The following is a 23,948-nucleotide window of genomic DNA, read 5'->3' as shown; positions in this document are numbered from 1 at the left end:
CAGTGCCACTCATCTGCTTTCTGCCTTGCCTCCAGGTGATCTGAGAGAAGCATGTCCTAGGAGAGAAGAATCTCCTATTCCTATTCTGGGTAACATCTTAACTCCCTGTACTTACTTCTCATGAGGAGAAGCCCTTTGAAGTCCAATAAGCTACCCAGTCCCTAGCACCTGGGGAATTTGAGAAAACACAAATCAGCTTAGCCTCAAAGACAAACTGTCTGTTCCAGCTTTTAATGAAGAGCAAAACAAGATTACTATTTCCTAAACCAGAGTGTCTCTGTGAGCAAGTGCACACCTCAGAGCACGTTGAAATCCAAATGCTAATTATTTAGAGATAACCTGACAATTTCCCCAAGTCTTTGCTCTCCGGCCTGCCACCTCGCTCGCTAGCTCTCTCTCTCTCTCTCTCTCTCTCTTACTCTAAAGGATTGAGAATTTGTTTTAAGCAACATTTATTACTCTGTCATCATCAGATATTTCTGTTTTTGTTGTGTGAAGATAGAAGCTTAGACTATGAATTCATAGCCACTAGTGGTCTACTTGAATGTAAAAACTGGGGCAAGCCTAGAGATTAGACTGTTCTGACCAAATATGTGCAATAGCTGCATTTCTACTCAGGTAGCATGTCTCACCTGGTCTCTTGGTGAAGCAGAGTTCGGCCCATGCAGTTCTGGACCATGGCAGGTGGCCACGAGTCTCCTGACAGCATTTTGTCCCACCGCTCCTGCTCCCTGCCCACCTGCTTGCCACACCTTTTTGCAACCTGACAAGTTTACACATACATGAGCTTTGGGTCACCCCACATTGCCAAACAGCGTGGTGAAGAATTAACTTCACCCAGTCAGAAGTCTGGCCTTTTTCTTGGCTCCTTAGAGGTAACCTCTAAACCCTTGGAATTGCCCAACTGATAGTGGCGCCTTTGTTATTCATCATGGTCCCTCAGACCATACATGACCATCTGTGCTAACAAAGTGACTCACAGTGGGTACCTGACAGTTTATGCTAAAGAGATGACACGGGGTGGAGCCAGCCACATGGTTAGGTTTAGGATGGGGTCATGCCACAAAGAGCAAACATGCGATTAAAGAATTGGAACTTTAGGTCAAGTGAAATCAACCTGACCTCTGGAGAGGAAAGGGCTGGAGACTGAGCTCAACCATGCGGGGAACAACTCAATCAATTATGCCCATCAATGAAACTTCAATAAAAACTCCGTAAACTAAAGCTAGGATATGCTTTCTAAGTTGGCAATGTTCTGCACATTGCCACACATTGATGCCAGGAAGGTGCTGTGTGTCCTTGAGAAGATGAAAGTTTGGTGTTTAGGACCTTCCCAGTCCCAGATTCTACCCTATGTTTCTCTTCCATTGGCTGGTTCTGATTTGCATTGTTTGCTATCATAAAACTGCAATTGTAAGTATAGCACTTTCCTGAGTTCTATGAGTTACTCCACCAAATTATCAAACCTGAGGGATTCCACAGAGATCTCCAAGTTTGTAGCCAACTGGTCTAAAGTGAAAATAGTCCTGGTGACCTCCACACTCAGGATGGGTGTCAGAAGTCTTTGACAGGCTTGACACTATGGAGGACATTGTCCTTAAGCTAGATTCTGGCTGATTCTGGGTGCAAACCTACTTTCTGAAAGCAGTTGTTTAAATCTAGTTCCACCTGCTTTTTCTACTGGCCCTGAGTCAAACCTAGTATCTTCCTCATTTTCTAACTCAGTCTCATTGTAACACTCCATTTAGTGTCCTGAGATGTGTCTTTCACAGGCTCACCCAAAAAGTCAAAGGTTAAAACCCTTAATTTATGATCACTATTCCCTCTGTCAAAAGAAAATTATTTAAATGATTCCAATAGAGATTAATGACTTCATCCAGCCAATGTACATCAGGAAACCTCTGAAGACCAGGGAACTTTCTGAGTAGAAGAGAAGCAGGATTGGAGTTTTATAGTGTGTGGAGATGACAGAAGTATGTGTCCTTGTGGTCCAGCTCAGGTAGCAGTTTCATCTTTTTTTATAATTTTTTTTTAGTTTTTTTTTTTTTATTTTTAAGATGGAGTCTTGCTCTGTCGCCAGGCTGGAGTGCAGTGGTGCAATCTCGGCTCACTGCAATCTCCACCTCCCGGGTTCACGCCATTCTCCTGCCTCAGCCTCCAGAGTGGCTAGGACTACAGGCACATGCCCCAACACCTGGCTAATTTTGTGTATTTTTAGTAGAGATGGGGTTTTCACTGTGTTAGCCAGGATGGTCTCGATCTCCTGACCTCGTGATCCATCTGCCTCAGCCTCCCAAAGTTCTGGGATTACAGGTGTGAGCCACTGTGCCAGGCCCAGTTTCAACTTTAACTCCTCTGAAATTTGAATTTAGAATGTTGTTCAGGCATTCGTGCAATCTCATCCCCAAAACCGTCAGAACAGTGCTCTCAAGAGATGCTTTTACAAGCCTTGCCCTTTGCAGCTTAGTTAGGATTTGGGGATGGGGTGGTAGCATGAAGGGCAAAGGGAGAAAAAGAGAAAAGAAGCAAAGGTCAAAGGTAAGAGAATCAGGGGAGTCTCTCATGTCTGTTTCAGTCTTTTCTAACTTCCTATGCATGGATCCCCACCATCTAAGTGTTTAGAAGCTTAGCGTCCCCCACTCCGCTCAGTATTCTTTACCACTCCTGCCTCTTCCAGGCAGGCATCTAGTCATTCCCCCTGCACGTTGGTATTACTGTTGCAGGGCCAGAACTTCCCACTGTGAGATGGATACCACACTTCCTGTAGATCTATGTGGAACATAAAGAGATGCCTAACTTTTCTTCTAGGATCTCTGATGTGACATGCAGTATCTTGTTGGCATTTTACTTGGTGCCTTAGAAATGAGTCTTGTTGACTGCTAGGCTTTCTGAGTCTGGTGATTCTGTGTTTTTGTACTTTCTGGAAAAATAGACCTATTGCAATGCCAAGAATACTACTCACTCACTCACTTACTCACTGCAACACTCCTCCTCCTGTAATCCCCAGTCCTCTGAACGCTGCTTCTTCCTGCCTCTTCCTCTCCCATGACAATCAGCGAGGGGATGTTTACTGAGCTGTTGGAAGCTTGGCGCACTGAGGACCCCTGATATCCCTAAATACTTGTGCTACTTGCTTTCCACTGTTTATTTTGTGGGAAATAGTCAGTTCTCTGCACAGAATGTCAGATTATCCTTCCATATAAGAAAATGGGAGAACTGGGAAATTTTTTTTAATATCTTTGTAAAACAAGAGAGAAAAATCTTAAAAGAAAGTCTCGCTATTTTAAATGCCACATGGAATCTCTGATGCCTCTACTGTCCCTTTCTAAGCCTAAGAGAAGGAAAAAGTCTCTGGAGTGGAAGTCAAAAGACCCAGAGTCCAGGTCCAGCACTCCCCTCACTAGCTGTGTGACTTCAAGCAGGTCACATGACCTCTACAGGCCTCAGCTTCCTCATCTATGAAACGTACAGATGACCTTAGAGGTCCCTTTCAGCTCCAAGCTGCCATGGTAAAGAACACACATAAGAACACACGCTCCCCCAGGGAGGAGAAGTGAGGACAGGGAGTCAAACATGAGAGAATAGGCAATGGAGAGGAGGCCGTTTATGTGTGGCTGGAGCCAAGAAAGAATCAGATCCCCCCTTTCTTCATAAGGGACTGCCTTGCCTGTAGTGACCCTGAGCACCTTGGCTCTGAGAAATACATTAAACATCTGAGAACCGCTATTATTCCAAGTGATTAAATGAGCCACTGAGACTAAAGTGGACATTAAACTGAAACCGTCCTGACTGGTTAGACTGTCCTTGATTGTGTGCCGTTAAACCACCTGAGTGGGCATGCTGGGCCCACAGAAAGAAGAGGATTTTTACTTAACAATGAAATAAACCATTATAAACCTAAGGAGGTCATTCTAATAGTGGGAGGGAAGGTAATTGGAGATGATTCTATTAAAATTAGTTATCCTACTTCACTTACATATTTTTTTTTTTTTTTGAGACAGTCTTGCTCTGTTGCCCAGGCTGGAGTGCAGTGGCGCGATCTCGGCTCACTGCAAGCTCCACCTCCCAGGTTCACGCCATTCTCCTGCCTCAGCCTCCCAAGTAGCTGGGACTACAGGTGACCGCCACCATGCCCAGCTAATTTTTTTTTTTTTTTGTATTTTTAGTAGAGACGGGGTTTCACTGTGTTAGCCAGGATGCTCTCGATGTCCTGACCTCGTGATCTGCCCGCCTTGGCCTCCCAAAGTGCTGGGATTACAGACATGAGCCACCATGCCTGGCCCTTCATTTACATTTTAAAGCACAGTTGGCAGGTATTAAATAGACATGAAACATGTCATTTGTTATGCCAGTTGCAAATATTATTGAGGCATTAAAAAAAATGAGGTGATATAGTTTGGTTGTTTGTCCCCTCTAAATCTCATGTTGAAATGTAATCCCCTGCATTGGAGGTAGGGCCTGGTAGGAGCTGTTTGGGTCATGGGAGCAGATCCCTCATGAATGCTGATATGGTTTGGCTGTGTCCCCACCCAAATCTCATCTTGAATTGTAGTTCTCATAATCCCCACATATTGTGAGAGGGACCTGGTGGGAGGTAATTGAATCATGGCGGCAGTTACCCCCAAGCTGTTTTCATGATGGTGAGTGAGTTCTCACTAGATCTGATGGTTTTATAGGGGGCTTCCCCCCAACCCTTCACTTATACTTCTCCTTGCTGCCACCATGTGGAGAAGGACATGTTTGCTTTCCCCTTCTGCCATGATTGTAAGTTTTCTGAGGCCTCCCCAGCCATGCTGAACTGTGAGTCAATTAAACCTCTTTCCTTTATAAATTACCCAGTCTCAGATATGTCTTTGTTAGCAGCATGAGAACAGACTAATACAAATACCTGGCTGCCATCCTCACCATAATGTGTGAGTTCTTGCTCTGAGTTCACATGAGATGGGGTTGGTTAAAAGAATATGCACCTCCCCACCACCCCTTGCTCCCTGTCTCACCATGTAACCACCTGTTCCCCTCTTTGCCTTCCATCATGATTGTAAGCTTTCTGCATACTCACCAGAAGCAGATGCCAGCACCATCCTTCCTGTACAGCCTGCAGAACTGTGCACCAACTAAATCTCTTTTCTTTATGCATCATCCAGCCTCAGGTATTTATTTATAGCCATGCAAAATAAAAGGACTAATGCACAAGGTTTGGAAGTTTTCTTTGTAATATCTTGGTTGTAAAGTCTATTGTAAGTTTCCTGATTAGTAAAGCCATTCCAGATTGAATCTATATTTTTGTGTATTCTCAAAGGCAGCAAGAACATAAGATCTTCAAAATATAAAGAATAAAGCAAAATAAAAGCAATTAATACTTTATGCCAAAAATGCTGAAAACTTTAAAGCTTGAAAGGACCATTGAGATCCATCCAACTTCCAGTTTGCAGATGGACATCAGCAGTGGGAAGCATTTACACTGTGGAAACATGTATCTTTTTTGTTGTTGTTATGGTTTGCAGCACAGTATTGCTTTGCTTTTTTCAGAAACAAATAGGGTTTCTGAATTTCTTTCCACTTGAGCATCATAGAGGCTCAGTTCTAAACCTCGCTTTCACATTAGCAAATATTCTGCATTTGACATTTTTTCAGATTTTGCCATATTTTAGTCTTCAGCCCCAGTATCGGGTGGCAGTTAATTAGCAAACAAAACCTACGATGTGCCAGACATTATGCTAGACCCTGGGAGGGAAGCAAAGATGGTAGGGATGCCTGCCCTAATCAAGGAGGCAAATATGCAAACAACAGAGCAACATTGAAAGGGCAACAGGTATACGCAGACGGAAAAAAGTCTGCTTAAAGGAATTGGATAAGGCTTTCTCTACAGAACTCTGTACTTTTATATACACAGAACACTCCAGATATTCAATTCCTAACCACTGAAGACATACAGCTATGGAAAGTCCTGTTAAAAAAGAGTTGTTGCTTATATGTGCTGCACAAAGCCCTTGTGACCTCTCAGAATGGGTAAACTGAAAAATTAGGAAAAGTATCCGTGCTGAGAAGTGATCCCAAAATAAGAGTTCACCAGGGCACATGATGCATTACAGAAGGCTGAGTATAACACATTACATACCTACCAATCTTTCTGCCAATTAATATCTCACACAAAAGCAAAACACACTAAGAATTTCCATTTTGAAAACACACTTCTCCCTACCTCCCAGTGGTACAGCTTGCCAGCATCAAAGGTCCTGTCTGCTTCCTCTGGCTGTCCTGCCAATAACAGAAGCATAACAGACCTAAAAGGAAGAAAACAATAGGTGAGAATAAAACATGATGTTGCTGTCGGCCAGACAGCACACCTTTCCCTAGAATCTACACAACTGCTGAGGCATACTGGAGAACATTAAAAATCAGGCTGACACTTGCTATTTAGAATTGCAATAAGAAAGTCCATTATGCTAGTTGTTAACATTCTGAATAATACTTAAAAACAGTAATCTATATATAATTTATCTCCTAATATAGCACTATTATTTCTGGAAAGCTTGCAGCAAGACTGAAATAGCCCTATTCCAACCACCAAAATCAATTCTTTTGTACAAATTTGATATAGGCAGCCTGTGTACCATTTGAAAAGGCTCACTGACCTGTGAAACCTGGCATTTACACCATAAAATTTAGATCCTATTTGATGAAGTTATTGAACACTGTACTTACCTCCTCTAAGGTTTGAAAGCAATCATACATACTTTCACTTTTTCTCTTTAGGAGGAAGTTTTGGATAAGCAGCAAATCAAATTGCTTTTGCTTTGAGTTTGGGTAAGATACAGTCTAGACTGTACTTAATGAAAACTGTAAGTTAATTTTGATTGTCATGCTGTAGGTTCATCGCCAAGTTGAAATGATGGAGATTATTTTAAAAAGGCTTTATAAGTGTAGAAAAATGAGACATACTGCAATATTGGAATACAAGTCTATTTTCTTCACTAGATTGCTAATTAAAAGTTTATTTTCATATTCTCTCATCTTAAAATTCAGGGAAAATGAATGATACACAAAATCTATATGCTGTGTTAAATGGGGACAATAAATAATAGGAATATCCAACCTTCTTAATAATCGGCTGTACAATGATCCACACACAAATGAATGGCCTGATTTTTCACTGCTAAATCACTGCCAATTAAGGACATCGACTTTTAACAGTACAGAAAAAGCAGTCCAAAACCAGCTTGATCCACATTATTCATAAAAAGAGCAGGCTTAGTAGCTGTGAACACTTTTGTACATATCTGGTAGAAATTTGTACTCAATTTTCTTGGATATTCCTGAGAGTGAAATTGCTGAGTCATGAAATTATATGTTTAGCTTTAGTAGATACTGACAAAGAGTTTTCCCTAATGATTGCACCAGTTTGCACTTACCTGGGGTGTGTGAGAGTTTCAGTTGATCTGCACCCTTGTCGACACTTGGTACTCTCAGTCTTTAACTATTCTAGGTATATAGTGATATTGCTGTGGTTTTGATTTGCACTTCCCGCGTGAGTAGTGCAATTCCACACATTTTGGGCATTTGAGGAATATTTGTATGTCTTCTTTGGTGAAACACCTGTTCAACATTTCTGCTCATTTTAAAAATGGAATGTTTTGTCTTTTACTTAATAATTTGTAGTTCTTTATAAATTGTAGATACGAATTCTTGTTCAATATATATATATATAACGAATACTTTTTCAGACTAAAACAAAAGCAAGTTTAGTTGTAACCATTCAACAGTGTTTAACAAGACCATGAAAATATCAGTATTAAACAGACTAAGCTGTGGGTGAAAACTGCTACACATAACTCTAATCTCATCACAGGTTCACATCACTGATGAGAGTTTCCAGCATCCAATTTAGACAACTTCACAGAAGATAATGTATGATCACAAACCCAGAAGGGCCCAAATATTGGCTTGATTGTGGCAAGAGTCAAACTTTCCAGGATTATTCTGATATGCCTTGTATAGTGGGCATGATTTTCTTTAAGTATAATCCATTTATTTAGAAATTTGACCAAACCAATACAGCAGACACTTGATAATTGGGATAAATCCTAAGGTTTCAACTCAATAGGCAACCGTGGAAATGTAATTGCACTCAATAAGATCCACATCATTTCTGAAATTGTGACTTTGTTTTGCAAATCTTCACACTGAGTGATCAACTCTTTCAAGTGTAGGTTGTTTGCTAATAGAAGTCTCAGTCTTGTCTCTTCAACTTACAGATGTACTTTGAGTCTAGATACATACATATCTCATACGAGGTAGGTATGTGGTAAGAACAACAGGAAGAAGATCTCTGTGAGTATAGAAATAAGGTTGCCCTCTGAGGTCTACCATCTAAAATTAGCATAAAAGGAGTAATTCTTTATTATCTTCATTTTAGCATATAAGCATGCAGAGTCACGATAAACAGGCAGGATATCTCTCAGGACAGCAACTCTGGCCCATAAACTACTGGAATCTGTTTGCCAGCTACATCCATGAACCTGACAGAATGCATCATGTGGTCATAACCTAGTGCTATAAAGCATAAAGATAGAGGTAACTCCTTCCAACACCGTGATTGCCAGGCAGCTGCTGATAATTTGGCTTCCTGTGGAGCTTACCCACAAAGTGAGATAAGCTGATCAAGCCAGTTTGAAAGTATACTCCACTTGACATTGCATTTATCAGTGTAAATTATAACAGCTGACTATTATGCCTTGCCTGCTCCACACCAGTAATATTCTAAGCACTTTAAATTCATTTTCTCATTCAGTCCTCACAACAGGACTGAGAGCTAAGTCGCTTAGCCAAGGTCATAATGGAGAAGCCAGGATTTGAACCTAGGGAACTTGCATCTAGAACATGTATTCTTCACTGCTGTGCTCTCGATAATCTAATTTTAATTATCAGTGTTGTTGGGAGCTTCAACATCACTTGCTAGCGTCCAAACATATGATCATTTGTGAGGCACTAATAAGATACTGTTTTCGACACCAAAGAATACAGCTAAACCCAGGACCATAGAGAATTCCACAAGAAAATGCCACCCTGTGGGTGAGGTGCCACCCATGGCTCCCAAGAAACATCTCCATACATTGCCATCCCTGTGCACCTTGATTTTTAAATTCAACACTTGAAGAAATTAACTATATTTCTGTTTTCTTTGTTGCAGTTTCAATTTGACTGAGTACAGATTATTTTGTCACTTGAATAAGAAAGTGCAGTCTTCTACATCACTGGGAGTCCAAAAGCTGGACTCCCAGTGATATAGAAAGCCAATGGCCTGGCCTTCAGTTTATGTAAACCAAATCTCCAGGGTCTTCTTGAGCTTTTCCAAATATCATCCAAATTGTACCTCATTAAAGACATAGTCGTGGACAGGATAGGAATTTACATGATCGGTGGCTCCAACATGTCATGCATGAAAACTGGATTCAGTGTCTTCTATTTTTGATATGAATAAACAGTCAAAATCTTTGTCTTCCATCACTTTTATTTCTGACTTTTTATCTGGAGTTAAATTAGTTTATCCTCACATGGATCAACTCTTGAAGGTATGTGAGTAGGTACTACAACTTTTTAATATCCTAAATAGTTAAACACACACATTCCTGAATATGTAATATGGCATCATGTTTGGTGTGTGGTATTTACCCACTGACTTCATTTTGAGTAGTTTTTTAATAAGATATTCCTGTGCATTCAAAAATATAAACTATGCCCAGACTGGAGTGCAGTGGCACAATCTCAGTTCACTGCAACCTCCACCTCCTGCGTTCAAGCAATTCTCCCGCCTCAGCCTCCTGAGTAGCTGGGACTACAGGTACACGCCACCATGCCCAGCTAACTTTTCTATTTTTAGTGGAGATGGGGTTTCGTCATGCTGGTCAGGCTGGTATGGAACTCCTGACCTCAGGTGATCCACCTGCCTTGGCCTCCCAGAGCACCGGGATTAGAGGCATGAGCCACCATGCCCGGCCCAAAGTACTTTATAAACATTGCTTATTGTAATTTAACAATTCCCAAGATGTATTCTATAAAACATGAAATACATAGACTATTAATAGAGGTAATCCACAAGAAAAAAAAGGATTTCTGAGGCCTCAGAAGTATTTGGAAACACTAAATTAAATGAGTCTCTTTACTGTGTGGCTTCTCAGAATCTTTATTACATAGCAAATACTGTGAATCTCTAAGAAAAAACAATAGTATATAGCATTGTTTCTCTGACTATCTGTGGTGAAGGATCAGTTTTGGGTTTTTTTTTCCCCCTAATTCATACAGGAGCATTATTTTAGTAAAATATAATAGAAGTGATTTACTAGAAAACTGAAATAAAAATAGTCCCTAATTTTTAATTTTTAGATTTAACAGATACAAAAGTATTACATCAAGTTTCTATTCAGGTCTCTGCATAGTCTCATTTTTGTATGCATCACATCACAGACAGGAAACAGTCTGGGGACTGGCATCAGTTAACGGACCACCCTTAAAGTAGCAGCAGATACAGCATTTGCCACACATACTTAATCACAAATCTTTGCTTTCCAGATAGTATGAGTCTAGTGTTCAAGACAGCATGTGATGAAAAATGCTTCTCCGTTTTCAAAACCTGTTTTATTGTTTTTCCAAGTTTAATTACCAAAATAGGGAAATTATCTCAGTTAATTTTTAAAGAATCCCAGTTACTTGGGAGGCCAAAGTGGGAGGATTGCTTGAGTCCAGGAGTTTGATGCCAGCCTGGACAACATAGCAAGGCCCTGTCTCTAAAAATAAATAAATAAATAAAATAAGGTTGAATTCTGTTTAAGTCTAAGTAATGAGCATGGCCAAAGTGAAAAGCATGTAGAATTAATTAATGGTTGGGCTTAGCATATGAAGATGTAGAAGATAGGGCAGGTTGCTAAGGAATGAAATGGTACCTACCTGATCATTGTTCCCTGCTGATATCTGCAAAGTCCAAACAAAGTAAAAGCTAGTGAGGAAAAAGAGGAGAGAAAATGTGCAGTGTTTGCTTGTATTTGGGTTTATTTAAATAAATTTCCATGGTAAGGAGACAGAGTCTCCCATCCTAGACATAATAGCTTTCTGTACAAACCCACAGGGTCATGCAAATTTCAACTAACTTAATTACAGTTTGTCCTCTAATCATTTTGGATCAATCAATCACATTTTTCATTGATTATTCTGTACCTAATAATGTGTCAGATTCTATGTCTTATCTGATTCTGAGCCTGTTTTGTAATATAAAAGTCAATTAGAAGGTTTCTTGAGAGCTCTTGGTGTTTGCCTAAGGTTTTTTCCTCATCAGAAATGTTAAATTATAAAATCATAAAACACAGGTTTAAGAAATATGCCCTTGTCTAGGAAAAATATATATATTAATTTTGAAATTTAACTCAAAGTTTGAGCCATGGAAGAGTTCTAAAAAAACAAAAGTAAATAAATTCTGTTGATTCTGTACTTTTGTTACCAGAAAGGGGTACCAAGAGAGTGTTCTTGGATCTCCTGCAAGAAAGAATTTAGGGCAAGTCCATAGAGTAAACTGAAACCAAGTTTATTAAGAAAATAAAAGAATGAAAGAATGTCTACTCCATAAGCAGAGCAGCCCTGAGGGCTGCAGCTTGGCTTTTTTTATGCTTATTTCTTCATCATATGCTAAACAAAGGGTGGGTATTCATGAGTTTTCCAAAAAAGGGGTAGGCAATTGCCAGAACTGAGGGCTCCTCCCTTTCTTAGTCCATATAGGGTAACTTCCAGATGTTGCCATAGCATTTGTAAACTGTCATGGCACTGGTGGGAGTTTCCTTTAGTATGCCAATGCTTTATAATTAGCATATAATGAGCAGTGAGGACAAGCAGAGGTTACTTTCATTGCCATTTTGGATTTGGTGGGTTTTGGCCAGCTTCTTTTTTTTTTTATTATTATACTTTAAGTTTTAGTGTACATGTGCACAACATGCAGGTTAGTTACATATGTATATATGTGCCGTGTTGGTGTGCTGCACCCATTAACTCGTCATTTAACATTAGGTATATCTCCTAATGTTATCCCTCCCCCCTCCCCCCACCCCACAACAGGCCCTGGTGTGTGATGTTCCCTTTCCTGTGTCCATGTATTCTCATTGTTCATTTCCCACCTATGAGTGAGAACATGCAGTGTTTGGTTTTTTGTCCTTGCGATAGTTTGCTAAGAATGATGGTTTCCAGCTTCATCCATGTCCCTACAAAGAACATTAACTCATCATTTTTTATGGCTGCATAGTACTCCATGGTGTATATGTGCCACATTTTCTTAATCCAGTCTATCATTGTTGGACATTTGGCTTGGTTCCAAGTCTTTGCTATTGTGAATAGTGCCGCAATAAACATATGTGTGCATGTGTCTTTATAGCAGCATGTTTTATAATCCTTTGGGTATATACCCAGTAATGGGATGGCTGGGTCAAATGGTATTTCTAGTTCTAGATCCTTGAGGAATTGCCACACTGACTTCCACAATGGTTGAACTAGTTTACAGTCCCACCAACAGTGTAAAAGTGTTCCCATTTCTCCACATCCTCTCCAGCACCTGTTGTTTCCTGACTTTTTAATGATCGCCATTCTAACTGATGTGAGATAGTATCTCATTGTGGTTTTGATTTGCATTTCTCTGATGGCCAGTGATGATGAGCATTTTTTCATGGGTCTTTTGGCTGCATAAATGTCTTCTTTTGAGAAGTGTCTGTTCATATCCTTCACCCACTTGTTGATGGGGCTGTTTGTTTTTTTCTTGTAAATTTGTTTGAGTTCATTGTAGATTCTGGATATTAGCCCTTTGTCAGATGAGTAGATTGCAAAAATTTTCTCCCATTCTATAGGTTGCCTGTTCACTCTGATGGTAGTGTCTTTTGCTGTGCAGAAGCTCTTTAGTTTAATGAGATCCCATTTGTCAATTTTGGCTTTTGTTGCCATTGCTTTTGGTGTTTTAGACATGAAGTCCTTGCCCATGCCTATGTCCTGAATGGTATTGCCTAGGTTTTCTTCTAGGGTTTTTATGGTTTTAGGGCTAACATTTAAGTCTTTAATCCATCTTGAATTAATTTTTGTATAAGGTGTAAGGAAGGGATCCAGTTTCAGCTTTCTGCATATGGCAAGCCAGTTTTCCCAGCACCATTTATTAAATAGGGAATCCTTTCCCCATTGCTTGTTTTTGTCAGGTTTGTCAAAGATCAGATAGTTGTAGATATATGGCATGATTTCTGAGGGCTCTGCTCTGTTCCATTGGTCTATATCTCTGTTTTGATACCAGTACCATGCTGTTTTGGTTACTGTAGCCTTGTAGTATAGTTTGAAGTCAGGTAGCGTGATGCCTCCAGTTTTGTTCTTTTGGCTTAGGATTGACTTGGCAATGCAGGCTCTTTTTTGGTTCCATACCTTTGCAACGTCCTGTTTTATCAGCAGGGTCTTTATGACCTGTATCTTGTACCAACCTGCTATCTCACCCAGTGACTAAGAATGTGTAACCTGGCTGGACATGGTGGCTCACGCCTGTAATCCCAACACTTTGGGAGGCCAAGGCAGGCAGATCACCTGAGATCAGGAATTTCATACCAGCCTAGCCAACATGGCAAAACCCGTCTCTACTAAAAATACAAAAATTAGCCAGGCATGATGATGGGCACCTGTAATCCCAGCTACTTAGAAGGTTGAGGCATGAGAATTGCTTGAGCCCAGGAGGTGGAGGTTGCAGTGAGCCAAGATCGCACCATTGCACCCCAGCCTGGGCAACAGAGTGAGAGTCCCTCTTTAAAAAGAAAAAAAAAAAAATGTGTAACCTCCTGGGAATGCAGCCCCACAGGTCTCATCCTCATTTTACCCAGCCCCTATTCAAGATGGAGCTGCTCTGGTTCAAACACCTCTGATACTTTGGCACCATTGTTGAAACCAAAACCAAATTACTTGAATATAGACTCAGGTGTTAAAAATGAACCCATCTTACAGCAAAATGTTTTCACCAGAATTTAAAAGTACAGGAATGGTGTTTGTGGTGTTCTCTCACTCTTTACAATGGTTTTTAAGAAAGATGGACACTTGTGCTATACATACGTATAAAAAGCACTTGAGTGATGATCATTACAACAACTGCAAAGGTGTCATAATAGATGAAATGGATTATTCAGTTTTAGAACCCTTTTAAAAATAAAACATTATTGCAAATAAAGAAATGAATCTGAGACAAGGATAGCTCCGCCAATATTTGAGGCCACAATTACCATTCGTTATCCTTTTACCAAAGGCTGCCTCCATAGGTTAGAAACTCAGAGCCAATAGTAGAGTTAGAAGAAAAAAAAGATAATATTTCTGAGACTATCTCCACTCATTTCATAAGTGAAATGTTGTTGGTTTCAGCTGACCTTTTCTCCCCTGTACTCTTCTTACTTTTGCTAATGTCCCATTTTAACACCTGAAAAGGTCATTGTTTTACTGCAGTGAGATACATGAGAATTGATAATGATGATGGAAATTTTGCCATCCCCATAGAGTCAAACGATGCCACAGGTTGCTTGACATTATGATATAAGCAGAGTAAGCCCCGTAGAAAGATATTACAAATGCTGTCACTTGAGAATGAGCAAAATATTCACTTCGTCCTCCACATTTCTCTCCCACTGAATGCTGTATTACCTGAAAATCTCAGCCTTGAAATTACTATTTGAATTAAAATACAATGTCCTCATGTCAGTATCCTTCACTAATTCCTTAATGGTAATGGTATTTTTTATATACATGAGCCTGACACATAGCAAGATACTAAGGCAAGGAATGCAGAAGGTGTGGAAATGGAAAGGAGTGAGGTGAGAAATATTGAATCTGTTGAACACTGTTGTGAGAGTGGTGAGAAAGGACAAAGAGAAATAACCACCTGGCGTTTCCAAGAACATCACAAGAAGAGGCTGGAACCAAAGACAAGATGCATCACCTATAGCTCTGCCAAGAGATTGAAATTATCCCCACAAGGTTGGCAAAAATTGCATGCCAGGTTCTGGACAGAAATATCATTATAATTAAGCATTAGTCAGGCTGTACTTTTGCCCCACTTTCTTGTTGCTAAAAGTCACCACAACACTAGATACTGACCATTTGCATCCCCATTGTTCCTATAGATGGGATTTCTGATGTTAGAATCATAAGGCTTTTGTTTAAGGATTGCTTAAGATGTTTTCCAGACCCAAAGTCCAGCAAAACAGCTGACACCCACTAGTTTGATGACCCCCACAGAGAAATGGGTTCAGCATGAGAATACTGCTTCTTCAACTTCCTGTCTCATGACCTCACCCTGCACTCTTCAACCAATCAATGATCTCTGCACTTCAGCCCTCTCCAAAACCCTTAAAAACCCTAACCCCAGACTCCTTGGAGAGATTAATTTGAGGTTTCCTCCAATCTCCTCATTTAGTGACCCTACAATTAAGCCTCTTTCTCTGCTGCAATTTGGTGTCTCTGTGTATTGACTTGCTCTGTGCATGGAGTGACAAACATATTATGGTTACAAGATCTGCATATGAAGTAGCTAAGCCATGCTGGTACATAGAAAATATTCAAGAAACAGTCCTCCCTCTCCCTTCTCTTCTATTGGGGAAGGGCCTAGTTTAAGGGATTGGTTTACATTATAATGAACCTGAACAGAAGTTTCCTGTTTTGTAGTTTGAAATTGACGTGCACTTTATAAACTTTACCCTCAAAGTCTCAAAACTGGAGGAGGAGAGAGGAGATTTTAGACACTGTAATACATTTCAGTTGTTTTCTTATTTCATCTGCTTATTTACATTTTCAAACAGGGTGTATTTGAGCTTGTTTCATATCTTGCTTATGTGGGCATTACCTCCCTTTGTCCTCCCAACCTAGTGCAGAGTAAGAAAAGACAGGTGACATAATTCCCATCTAAGATGTAAAAAAAAATAAACCTACGTATAGAAGGAGTAAGAAATATCAGGGTCTAGGACTGGAATAAGAACTGCTGGTCTCTGTTGTCTGTACCCAATATTCTACTAAATCAAAATTTCAAGACTTACACGTAATGTGCAATGCTTCGAGGCCATTTATGTAGCATTGGGTCGGATCTGAAAGTTGTGAAGCTCTATGAAAGGCAGCAACTGGGTCTTATCACTGCTGTATCACAGGATCCATCAACAAAATCTCATGCGTACTAGGTAGTCAATATTTGATTGTTAAGCCTTTGAGTATGTGGAAGGGAAGCTACTGGGAAAGAATTGGAGAAGAACATGAAAAGCATGGAATTTAGTAAGTCATCCATTAAATTTTCAAAAGAAAGCTGGGTTCTTGGCGGTACTATATCATGTGAAAGATACCTCTGGTGCCGTATGTCAAATTTTCTCCTACCATATGTTAGCTGCACCTTCAGTGGAGATTTGTGTGCAAGCGTAGATTCACACTGCACTGATATGCACCCCCTCAGACATACATTGGGTGCATTACTGTTTTCTGTCCCAGGACTTTTTCTGATTCTGACAAGTCTCATCTATTTACACGCACATGCAATCCAGAAGTGCAAGGGAGTGAATGCTTCCGCAGAGATCCTCAACCCAAGGGGGATGGGAGCCTGGGGAAAAATGCCTCAACCTCCCCTTCTTGAGAAGAAAATTTTGGGAGGAATTCTCTCACAACCAAGAAGATGAGGCAGCATTCACCCTTATTCCCTATGGCAGTGACTTAGAAACCATACCCCTGGCTTGGATTTTCTTCTTTCTCCTCTCACTCTCGCCAATCCTTTAGTCTGCTTTCTGGGATCAATTCCCAAAAATCTACATGCAATGAGTTCTTGACTCAGACTCTACTTTCAGGGGAACAAATCTAAGACCATCCTTAAAAGGGTATATTGATTAAGACTCAAAGTTTGGTGGAAAACATATATAAGGAAATAGACCATTAGAATTATTTAATAGCATGATAAGTGTGTTGCTAGAGGAAGCAAAAAGGGCGTCAATCAAGGCTAGTCTTCCACTGGTAAAACTGCCATGGGCTCAGCACTTAAGCCATTATACTAGGCCTGTACCATCTGGTATGTAGCTGTTGCTCTGAGCTCCCAGAATGCCTCTCTTCATCACCCTAGCTCCCTCAGCCTCTCTGTACCTTCAAGAGTGCCTTTCAACTCAGCAACTAAAGGAAAGATGCCAGGGGTTCCCAAGACCCCACTCTAGTGCCATGACAGTTGTAAGATCATATTGATTATGCCAATGCTAGACTCATTATTAAATACTTATAATATCATCCCTGGCTATAGTAATTCATAGGAAATACACCTAATTTTAGGAGTGAGGAAAGTGATTATCAGGGAAGACATTCCCAAAGAAATGATACTAAAGTTGGGTAAATGTATACCAAGGGATTGCTTGTATGAAAGCCTGAAGATGAGATAAATTATAGCACTTTACAAGGGAAGGAAAGAAATTACCATGTCTGGCCAGGAACATAAACAGAGGCCAGACTATAAAGGTCTCCTACATTAAGATTTAAAGAGTTTCCCAAAGTCATTGAAGGAAGAAAGACTAATCACAGAGATTATCATAGTGGTTTCCACCACATCTAACTCAGGGATATGAAGTCCTTGCTCAGAATGGAATGAGTCCCTAAATAAACTTTTTGAAATGGCATTCCCTCAATAACAGCAGAGAATGTTTATTGTCTGTCTGCTTCCAGCATGCCAGACACTATTCTAATTAATTTGTTTGTAAGAAGTCATTTAATCTTCACAACAAACATGGAAATTAACCTCTATTATTACCCCCACTTCATAGGTGAGGAAGCCGAGTCAAAAAGAGGTTAAATAATTTGACCAAGGTTACAATGCTAGCAAGTGGCAGAGCTGGCTCCTTAATTCCCATGTTTTACACATTAGAGAGACTAATCCAATTTCAAATTAAGGACATGCAATTCAGAAGCTACTCCATACAGTGTTTTTTCTCAGAGCTGGAGCTGGGTTTCAGCACAGCATTTCTAGCACAGAAACCCAATGGTCAATTATAGGAGTTTGAGTCTAAAAACACATCATGTTGGGTCAGCAAATCCCAATGCCAGTGAGGAGTTCCACAATATCATAAATATATAATGTGCAGAAAATAGAAGAAAACTCAATGGTTAGTCAATGATTGACATCATAAAGAACATATATGGGATTTGGAGAGTAAGTGTAGAAGAAAAGGGTGAAATATTTATAGCTATCAACTTCTCATTTATGAGTGAATACAAGTCTGAATGATTCAAACATCCTTAGTGGGTATCACAATTGTGGAAGGAAGAAAAACATAGGAATTATGCCTCCAAAATATGGGAGACATACTTCCCACTCTCTAGGAGCTTACAATTTCTCAGAGAAAGACAAGATAATAAATAAATAACCACAATATGAGGCAGGATGCAATAAATAAATAAAGTCCTAGGACTCTCCCAGTGCAGGGAAGGCAGGATGCAGAACATAGACTTACAGTTGGGTCTTAGCAGTAAAGGTGGAGAGAATGTAACTATTCCAAAAGAGCAGAAGACAAAAGGAGACGGTAGGAAATATCATTTTGTAATTGAGAAAACAATAATTCAATTGATTCAGCATAGAGTTACAGAGAGGAGTAAAGAACATTTATTCATTAATTTACTCAGCGTATTGTTATCCAGTGTTCCTATGTCTCAAACATCATGTTAGGCATTGTGGATAGATACATCAGTTGACATGGATGAAAGTGTCTCTGCCCTTATAGAGCTTATTTCCAGTGTGAGTGACAAACAGTAAAGACAAATAAATAAACAAAGCGAGTAAGTTGAAATAAGTGGCCTGAAGACTGGAAAGGTACACTGAGCGTTCCATGTGGACAGCCTGCCATACCATGCCACACAATGGCACTAGGACTCCCTTCTAAAGGCAGCAGGAAATAACTGAGGGGTTTTGGTCCTAAGCGTGAGAGGGGAGTGACGGTCAAACTAGATTTTTGAGACATTTAATACCAAGATGGCATGTAGGAGGGAAGACTAGAGCAAAAACCCTAGTTGGGAGGGTGCTACACTGATTCAAAAAGGAGAACTAAGGTAGCAGATGTGGAAATTTAAAAGTGTATTTGTGGGAAAATGCAAAGAGAGTCAACACAGGTCTTGGTGGACAATTAGATGTGGCAAGCGAAGAACAGGGAGGAACCTACAGCTAACACCTACTCAACCAAGGAGGTCAGGGTGCTATGAGCAACGTGTAGAACCAGGAGAAGGTGGATTTGAGACTAAAACAAATGTTAAATTGCAATATAATGTCTATTTGAAAACGCCTACTAGTCCATCAAGATCAATATCTAAGTACCTATTATGTACTAGGTATTGCTATTGGTGCTTCCAATGAGTAACCCTGCAATTTGGGTAACAAATCTGAGCTGAAAGAGATCTGCCAGGAATTATTAATATAGACATGATGGTTGAAGCTATAAGACCAGCCTGGCCAACATGTTAAAATTAGCTGGGCGTGATGGCGTGTGCCTGTAATCCCAGCTACTCAGGAGGCTGAGGCAGGAGAATCACTTGAACCCGGGAGGCAGAGGTTGCAGTGAGCCAAGATTGCACCATTGCACTCCAGCCTAGGCAACAAAAGCGAAAGATTGAAGCTATAAGAAAAGATGATCACACTGAGACACATCTAACACTGTACATGTCATTAGGTTCTCTTTTTATTCCTAGATAGAATTTTTTCTTTCTAGACCAGAGACAAAAACTAAGGGTGCGGGGATGTCAGTTGCCTTTGGAAACATTTTCTATCAGGACCACACTTGGCTTTTCATGGGAATCCCTGAGACACTGGTTTTAGGAGCTTTCAGCTAGCATTGAGCTTGCATACTCCTGACTCTTTCTTATTCCCTCCTCCTGCGTGCGGTACTAACAGCCCAGAGGAAAAAAGGAAGAGAGTCAAATAACAGTTCTACTGCCAGAGTACGAGAAGCAGCTTTATATATATCTTTTTTGTTGTTGTTGTTTTGTTGTTTTTGTTTTGTTTTGTTTTGTTTTTTGAGACAGAGTCTCGCTCTGTTGCCCAGGCTGGAGTGCAGTAGTGAGATCTCAGCTCACTGCAGCCTCCACCTCCCAAGTTCAAGCGATTTTCCTGCCTCAGCCATTAGCAGAAACAGTGTTTCACCGTGTTAGCCGGATGGTCTCATTCTCCTGACCTCATGATCCGCCTGCCTTGGCTCCCAAAGTCCTGGGATTACAGGTGTGGGCCACCGCGCCTGGCCTGTAGATACCTTTTTAAAGCCACTATATTCTACTTAACTACTTGTTGGTATTTGTAAATGTTAACTGAGTCACTTACCCTGTCATAGAAAAAATACATTACAGCTGGGGGAAAAAAAATTTATTGTCACCTATAGCTTAGTCTATCAAGGCCCTGGAGAACAGCCCAGACATCAGCAGCTGCCTGAGTTCACTCACCTGATAACAGGCACATGACACAGAAGAGGCAAACGTACCCTCGTAGTCTGGCTTGAGATTTTATTCCCACATTGCTAGCTTTTATTTCAAGGTTTCAATGTGATGTCTTGGATTAGCTTCAAAGTAATTCAGTGAAAGGAGTCAAGTGAGGAAAGACAAAGAGGAAACAAGGTTGCTCATGAGGTATTTGTTGAAGCTGGGTAACAACCACATTGAGGTGCATCATACTCTTCTCTCTACTTTTGCATATGCTCAGATTTTTCATAACAAGAGTATATTTTTCATTTTAAATATATTCCTAGAAGTAGACCTGGGCTTTCATGCTGCTCCCCTCCGAAAGAAGCAAGAATAAACTGTAGAAAAGCCAGTGTTCCCAAAAGCTGCAGCCTGAGATGGTCATAAATCATATCTGCCTCACAGGGGGCTTCTGAGAATAAACTAAGCATGTATCTTTACCCCACATTCTCAAGAGGAATCACAATGAAACAACACAAATGTTGCACAAAACACAAATAAATCCAAGAACGCGTGGTGAACAGGTGGTCAGTCTTCATTAGTTAGGAGACATTGCTGAATTTCTGAAAGATAGGAATCAACAGAATCATACTGAAGTTTACCCTGAGCAAAGGAAGGCTCAGAAGAAAGCTTCAGTGGAAGTGGGAGCCACGCCTCCTCACAGAGCCTTAGGAAGGCCTCGACTCTGAACCATCTGTACTGAGAAGGAGCGGAACACCGCAGAGGAATCAAAAGTCTGTACAGCACACCTGTCTCCCTATGACTCTGTGCAAAGATGCTAACAGTTGTGGCATTGGCCCTTGGGGAAGCGGGCAATGAGCTCTCTGAAGAAGCTGAACAAGCTGTCTGGGGAGAGCGAAGGCTGACATGCCTGGCCACACACACTGAATTTGCAGTCACCTGTTTGTAAGAAAAAGCCCTTTTGGAAAAGCACACCCACACAATGCCAGAGGAAGCCCATGCCAGCTATCTGGAACTGAAGGCATTGATATTAACAATCAAGGGACTCCAAATGCTGTAGGAAAAGACAAAAGTCTACAAGGTGGAAAAATTATCCTGGAGGATATAGAGATAGTTTAGGAAATAAAAGATAACTTTTAAAATACAAGTAGTAAACTGAGAGAGATTTGAAAGATAACCCAGCCATAAATTAGAAGAGGATGCTATTTAAAAAATAAAAATCAGAGAGAATTCAAAAGAAAACTTTGAACATCAGAATGAAAAAAATGCAGTGGAAGACATAGAAGATAAAAGAGAGGCCAAGAAAAAAAAAAAAAGCAATGCAATCTCCCAAAACACAGAGCAAAATTACGAAAAGATGAAGACTTCGCTCCAGGATATTCAATATTCATCTAATGAAAGTTCCAAAAGAAGAAACTAGAAAAATATGGGAAATAGAAAATAATTTTAGAAAGTAAAAATAGAAAATTCCAAACACTGAAATAAAGAGTCCACTTTGAAACAACCCATTGAATTTAAAGAAAAAAAAAAAACCCTACACTTAAACACAACCTCAAGAAGTTGAAATGTTATAACTATATAACCATATAATGTAAAAGCAATAGTCTAGAGCTGATAGACATTTGGAAAAGAAAAATGCAAATCTCATCTTACATAATAAGGAGTCAAGAGACATTGTTTACATTTGACATATCAAGAAATAGACTATGAAGTTATGATTCGAAATCATAAAGGTAGTCAGTAGAAGGTCTAAAAATAACAAACAAGTGATCATTAGTAGGAGTAAAGGGAGAGAAAGGCATAAGTAAGGTATATTCCTCATCTTTCCCAATGATGATGATGACGGGGTGGCAAAAGATACATGTCCAAAATCAGTAAATCAAAGAATTGAGGTGTGAATGCATGGTATTCAAAGTTGTACAGAGAACCACGTAAGAACTAGAAATAGCCAGAGGAATGATTAATAGAAACAGAAACCATTAGAATCTCAGCCTTAATTCTTTCCAATGACTTATTCGGCTCCTTTACAGAGCTGAGTTCCTCCTTTTGCCTGGGGCCCATACCACTACAGTTAGTTCTTCCGCCTCAAGTTATGGGGAAACCATTGAAAGTAGTTACTTCTTAATCCAGTCTATCATTGTTGGACATTTGGGTTGGTTCCAAGTCTTTGCTATTGTGAATAGTGCCGCAATAAACATACGTGTGCATGTGTCTTTATAGCAGCATGATTTATAGTCCTTTGGGTATATACCCAGTAATGGGATGGCTGGGTCAAATGGTATTTCTAGTTCTAGATCCCTAAGGAATCGCCACACTGACTTCCACAATGGTTGAACTAGTTTACAGTCCCACCAACAGTGTAAAAGTGTTCCTATTTCTCCATATCCTCTCCAGCACCTGTTGTTTCCTGACTTTTTAATGATTGCCATTCTAACTGGTGTGAGATGGTATCTCATTGTGGTTTTGATTTGCATTTCTCTGATGGCCAGTGATGATGAGCATTTTTTCATGTGTCTTTTGGCTGCATAAATGTCTTCTTTTGATGTCCAACAATGATAGACTGGATTAAGAAAATGTGGCACATATACACCATGGAATACTATGCAGCCATAAAAAATGATGAGTTCATGTCCTTTGTAGGGACATGGATGAAATTGGAAATCATCATTCTCAGTAAACTATTGCAAGGACAAAAAACCAAACACCGCATGTTCTCACTCATAGATGGGAATTGAACAATGAGAACACATGGACACAAGAAGGGGAACATCGCACTCTGGGGACTGTTGTGGGGTGGGGGGAGGGGGAAGGGATAGCATTAGGAGATATACCTAATGCTAAATGGTGAGTTAATGGGTGCAGCACACGAGCATGGCACATGTATACATATGTAACTAACCTGCATATTGTGCACATGTACCCTAAAACTTAAAGTATAATAATAATAATTTTTAAAAAGTGAAATAAAAAAAAGAAAGTAGTTACTTCTGAAGAATAAACTTGCAAGTGGGGAGACAGGCATAGGGTGGAAGAACACAAGATCATATTTTATCATCAGATTTGATGTGCCTGAAATATAAGACATATTTTTTATTTAAATTGAAAGACTCTTACCACTGGAGCAAAAAAATGTGAGCCTATGGACCTTTTCACGTAAGTGAACATATCACTGACATAGGCTGTGCCAAGCATCATCAAAAGGACATGTGATAATACTGCCATGAGTGAAGAAAACGCTAAGCCCGTGAAAACAATGACTACAACCAAGGACTGTAACCACTGCGATAGCTGAGAATCTCACAATGGAGACTAGCATTGCTGATGGTTGTGGGCTACTATCATGAGTCGTTCAGTTGGATATTTGCTAGTGCTTTTCGGTTGTTTGTTTCATGAGTAAATTTTTATATATTAAATGCATAGAAATAAGTTATGCTGAGACAACAAAATGTGTACATTTTAACTAACAGCAAACATCACCATAAAATATGTAAATATATAAA

At 40.0% G+C, this 23,948-nt stretch overlaps 1 pseudogene; it reads right to left on the bottom strand.

Annotated features, from left to right (window-relative positions):
* Positions 1–23,948, bottom strand: part of LOC129011321 (protocadherin-8-like) — a 177,574-nt pseudogene that overhangs the window by 43,474 nt on the left and 110,152 nt on the right.

This window comes from Pongo pygmaeus, chromosome 14, assembly GCF_028885625.2.
Source record: "Pongo pygmaeus isolate AG05252 chromosome 14, NHGRI_mPonPyg2-v2.0_pri, whole genome shotgun sequence".
NCBI lineage: Eukaryota > Metazoa > Chordata > Mammalia > Primates > Hominidae > Pongo > Pongo pygmaeus.
The sequence above is the reverse complement of the archived record's forward strand: the minus strand, read 5'-3'. Positions and strand labels throughout refer to the sequence as shown.